Below are 6,105 nucleotides of genomic sequence, written 5' to 3'. Positions count from 1 at the left end.
AAAAAATCATGTGTCAATTTCATGTTTTTTGCTGTTATCATTTTGTTGGTTGAAATTGTGGAAAAAAGATACAGAAAACTTAATAACATATTTACTTATATAAAAGTTACAAATAGCTTGATTAAGTTCCTTTAATTCCATATTGAAGATAGCGCTAGGAATAAGATGCTGTAGTAATCCTATGTCAAGTGTAAAAGAAGTGTGCTTCATTCTTAATATTAAAAACTGTTGTGTTAGTGTAACTTTTTCTGTATTAATAAAGCCATTATTTTCATCTTTTATCATAATTATACTGAGGTAAATAATTAAAATGGGTATATAGTAACCAACAGAAATTACAAAATAATTTATAAAGTTTAAATCTCCTTATCAAAATCTCTACCAATTAAACTTGTAGGTAAAATATTTAGATATATACACAGTATGTTGAATAACATTACCTCAGCACTAATTAGGCCTAAAATAAGATATTATGTATTTCCTTAATCCCAACCGACCCTGCAAAAACGGTCCGACTCATATAATTTTATTGTCAAAACTAAGTCAAATATTTATTTATTTATTTCCGATTTTCAGGCTTGCCAGATCAACCTATATTGTTTCAGCTTTTGGGAAAAAATAAAATTAATTCCCTACCTACCTACCCACACCCAGCTTGGCAGGGTTGGAATTGGGGAAACACACAATATATTAATTTTGGCCTTAGTATATCTAAATTGTTCAAGAACTCATATGTTTGACTTCAACAATTCATGTTTTCTTTTTCTTGGTCAGTGAAACATTTTATTTTATTTATTTCATTGATGAAAGAATAAAAATTTCAACTTTCAACTGCTTAATTTGTTTTTATGGTAACCACAGAAATTCATGTTTAAAGATGCACAATATGTAAATCTGATTGTATAATTTAAAGTAAATGTTGTGACTTGTTATATAGTACTTGACTTGATGCTTCCCTCATGGTTTGATTATGACAAAGTGATTATCCTAGAGTCACTTCTTGTTAAAAAACATTCTAATAACAATATTCACAAGTATACACTATAAATTAATTAATTTATGTTCCTGTTATTTTGGATAGAATACCTATATTAACCATTACTGGTCAGGTCAAGTGAAGGTTGTAATACTCGGGGAACATTTGAAAAAAGGTCTAAAATCGGGTTTATTATTCATGTTTTTCAAAGTTTAATTTTATTTACAAGGAGGATCTAAGACAATAGATGATGTCTACATATCTTTGTATATATACAAAGCTAATGCAAATTACTTACCAAAATTAGTAGCTTCAAATTAAATGTGTTTAATTCTATTGAAACTATCTTATTTTGTGTTATTGACGGATATATATTAGAATATATGAGAGCAATGACAAATTTTATGTACTTTTATTTTTCTGGCATACTATCAGGAGTAAAACAACTATATACTGACTTGCACATTTATATTTGAAGGCCGGCTAACTCCCCATGTGATTGTTATTTCACTCACACTTTCAGAATGTGAATATGCAATTTGGTCACATTAAGTTAATATTCAGTATTGTTTCTTTTTGATTTATTTTTTGTCTTTAAAAATGGTAGAGTGTATGGTGTATCTTTAATTTCCAAAAAGAGTAAATAAAATATTTCACAACCTGTTTTTCTTTTGATCCTAAACTGTATGCTATCTTGTCTTTAGAACTGAATGACCTATTGACATGAATCAGGATCATTTGGCATAATTAGTTGATATCACTGTTTATCATTGTAAGCATATTATTAAAGCTTTCAAAACAAAAGCTGGTTGCACAGTGTATGTGGGACTAATGCTAGTATAATTTTCCCCATTTTATGCCCCATTTATGGGTATTATGTGTTCTGGTCTATGGGTCTGTTTGTCCATTTGTTAATCATTGCATTTGTTCGTCTGTCCGTCCACTTCAGATTTAAGTTTTTGGTCTAGATAGTTGTTGATGAAGTTGAAGTTCAATCAACTTGAAACTTAGTACAAATGTTCCCTATGATATGATTGTTCTAATTGCAATGCCAAATTAGAGTTTTTTTCCCTAATTTCACGGTTTGGACATAGAAATTATAAGTGTGATTGGGTCATCCGTGTACTATAGACACACCGTCCGTTCGTCTCTCCCTGACGTTTGTCCCGCTTCAGGTGAAAGTTTTTGGTTAAGGTAGTTTTTTGTGAAGATGTAGTTCAATCGACTTGAAACTTAGTACACTTGTTGATTATGATACGATCTTTCTTGTTTCAATGCCAAATTAGAGTTTTCCCCTAGTTTCACAGTCCATTGGACATAAAAAAATGTAAGTGTGATTGGGTCATCCGTGTACTTTGTACACATTCTTATTTTTTATTCTAATTTTCTAATCCGATACCTGAGATTGATTCCTAGATAAGTCAATTAAGACAAAATATGATATATGTTGATCAGCTATTATTTAATATTTAAAATTTCTCAAGAAGTTAGAATAGTATGTTGTGATGAGGTGATATGTATTCCTTTTGACCCATTACAATAGATCATTGCTTAAATGCTAAAATGGATTTTCAGTGATTTAATAAATCTTGGGTCAACATATTAATATGTGCTACAGTGCAATCTAACCATTCATGTAAGTGAAAGCAGATAATATATAATAGAATATGATGTTTATCACTGACGGAGGGATAATAACAATTCACATTACATATGTTCTATATTATTATTCCGACAACTTAATTATTAGTTTGTCATATTTTTCACATTAAGAACATTGGAGAAATATTGAATATAATCTGGAAGTGGTGACAACTTAAACTTTATAAAAAACTTCATATTTCAGAAAATAGAAGACCTGTATGATTCATACCTTATTAGCTCACCTGGCCCAAAGGGCCAAGTGAGCTTTTCTCATCACTTTGCGTCCGGCGTCCGTCGTCGTCCTGTGTCCGGCGTTAACTTTTACAAAAATCTTCTCCTCTGAAACTACTGGGCCAAATTTAACCAAACTTGGCCACAATCATCATTGGGGTATCTAGTTTTAAAATTGTGTCCGATGACCCCGCCAACCAACCAAGATGGCCGCCATGGCTAAAAATAGAACATAGGGGTAAAATGTAGTTTTTGGCTTATAACTCAAAAACCAAAGCATTTAGAGCAAATCTGACAAAGGGTAAAACAGTTTATCAGGTCAAGATCTATCTGCCCTGAAATTTTCAGATGAATCTGACATTCCGTTGTTAGGTTGCTGCCCCTGAATTGGTAATTTTAAGGAAATTTTGTTGTTTTTGGTTATTATCTTGAATATTATTTTAGATAGAGATAAACTGTAAACAGCAATAATGTTCAGCAAAGTAAGATCTTCAAATAAGTCAACACGACCAAAATGGTCAGTTGACCACTTTAGGAGTTATTGCCCTTTATAGTCAATTTTTAACCATTTTTGGTAAATCTTAGTAATCTTTAAGAAAAATCTTCTCCTCTAAAACTACTGGGCTGAATTAATTGAAACTTGACCACAATCATCATTGGGGTATCTAGTTTAAAAATTGTGTCTGGTGACCTGGCCAACCAACCAAGATGGCCGCCACGTCTAAAAATAGAACATAGGGGTAAAATGCAGTTTTTGGCTTATAACTCAAAAACCAAAGCATTAAGAGCAAATCTGACAGGAAGTAAAAATGTTGATCAGGTCAAGATCTATCTGCCTTGGAATTTTCAGATGAATTGGATCATGGGTTGTTAGGTTGCTACCCCTGAATTGGTAATTTTTAGGAAATTTTGCTGTTTTGTTGTTATTATCTTGAATATTATTATAGATAGGAATAAACTGTAAACAGCAATAACGTACAGCAAAGTAAGAACTAAAAATAAGTCAACATGACCAAAATAGTCAATTGACCCCCTAAAGAGTAATTGCCCTTCATAGTGAATTTTTAATAATTTTCACAAAATTTGTAGATTTTCACAAACATTTTCCACAGAAACTACTGTTATAGATAGAGATAATTGTAAGCAGCAAAAATGTTTAGTAAAGTAAGATCTACAAACACATCACCATCACCAAAACACAATTTTGTCATGAATCCATCTGTGTACAATTTTTAATATTCACATAGACCAAGGTGAGCGACACAGGCTCTTTAGAGCCTCTAGTTTGCATATGCCTTCTGTTGGGAAGTTTCTATAAAAAAGTTGTGGTATGATTGCCAAAAAGACAAACATTAACAGCTTCAGGTCACCATCAACAATGAACAAAGGCGATAATACAACGTCAGCTAAAAAAGGCTCTAAAGCGACAAATATAAAACTAATTCAAAGGATAAAACTCTGTCATTTTTCCATTGTCCTTGACACTATTTTCACGGTTTCTGTGATTGCTTCAAAACATTACAGTCAAATGATCCCTTATGAAATAGGAAAACTATATTTGGTTTATGGGATCCTTTCAAGGTCTACATAAACTTGAGAAAGGAAATGGGGAATGTGTCAAAGCGACAACCCGACCATAGAGCAGACAACAGCCGAAGGCCACCAATGGGTCTTCAATGTAACGAGAAACTACCACTCCCGTAGGCGTCCTTCAGCTTTCCCCTTAAAAATATGTATACTAGTACAGTGATAATGGACGTCATACTAAACTCCGAAGAAACTAACGAAGGCCAGAGGCACCTGACTTGGGAAAGACTCAAAATTGCGGTGGAGTTAAACATGTTTATGAGATCTCAACCCTCCCCTATACCTCTAGCCAATGAAGAAAAATAAACGCATAACAGTACGCACATTAAAATTCAGTTCAAAAGAAGTCCGAGTCCGATATCAGAAGATGTAACAAGAGAAAATAGACAAAATGACAATAGTACATAAATAACAACAGACTACTAGCAGGTAACTGACATGTCCGTTATAACATGGTTACCTGACCTAGACTTCGTGTAGTGAAAAAGAGATCAAGAATAAGTGTGAGTTACTATTAGCAATATATATCAACTCTATTCTGGTGTATATAAATATTATTCAGATGGAAACATCCGTCTTGCAGGAATAATATGGATTTGACCTACAAAGTTAACAAAAATATCAAACTCCAAGGAAAATTCGAAACGATAGACTTTTATTTAAGAATTTACCAAACGAATGGTAAACAACTTGCATATATCTTCCAGACTTGCTGCATGCATGTAGAAAATTAAGGAATGAAAATTGCATTATAAACATTGAACACATAATTGATTGTTGGTTGCTTTACGCCGCATTAGCACAAAAAGGCTATATCGCGGCGAGTTGAACACATAAAGATGAGATTAAAATTTCAAAACCTGACTGCGTAAGAGACATAAGAATGTTGCAATACTCAAGAAGTCGATGAAACAAATCAAAAAGTGACAATTCAACAGATAATTATACTATACTAACAATACACATTGTTAATCAGAGTTTTTTTTTTATATAACTTCTGCTTTAAATATTGGACAGACAAAACTTTCTTACCAATCCTTGGGATAAAAAGGCATTTAAAAGTTTTAATAAAATTGTTAGATAATATAAGATTGAAATGCCTTAAGCTTTTCGTTGCTTACATTACCATGATAACTTCGCCCGTAACTATTCAGTTTATTAAAAATAAATGCCTTATCCAAATCTGCTTTTGAAATTTTAATACAATTAAGTGTAGAACTGGTTAATTTGTTGTCCAGAATTTTCTATGTTTCTTCATTTTATCCAGTAAAGCATGTTTATCTGTAGGAATAGATGCCACAGTAGAAAAAGTTTCACCGTCAATTGATGGTATAGGTATTATATCTAGTCCTTCGTTTTAACCCGGTGAATGTGATGAATATTTTCAACTATATACCTCGACGTAGACGCAATAATGGTCATCATCATTATACATCACCTACTATGCATGATGTCTCTATTAATGACTTGCTGCCATTTATACAAAAGCCGTTAGGTATTCATCACATTCGCACGAAACTTTGTATACCCCTTTCTGAACTTCATCCTCTGTTCAATTTATGTGTGAAAACCACTGTTACAAACCCTCATTCAAACCAGTACAAACTTACAGCTATAAATTCGGATATTGGAAGTTACAGACTTTTTCAAAGATGAAAAAGAGAAAA

This window comes from Mytilus trossulus, chromosome 8 (assembly GCF_036588685.1).
Source record: "Mytilus trossulus isolate FHL-02 chromosome 8, PNRI_Mtr1.1.1.hap1, whole genome shotgun sequence".
In the NCBI taxonomy this organism is placed as follows: Eukaryota; Metazoa; Mollusca; class Bivalvia; order Mytilida; family Mytilidae; genus Mytilus; species Mytilus trossulus.
This window is presented reverse-complemented; position numbering follows the sequence as displayed.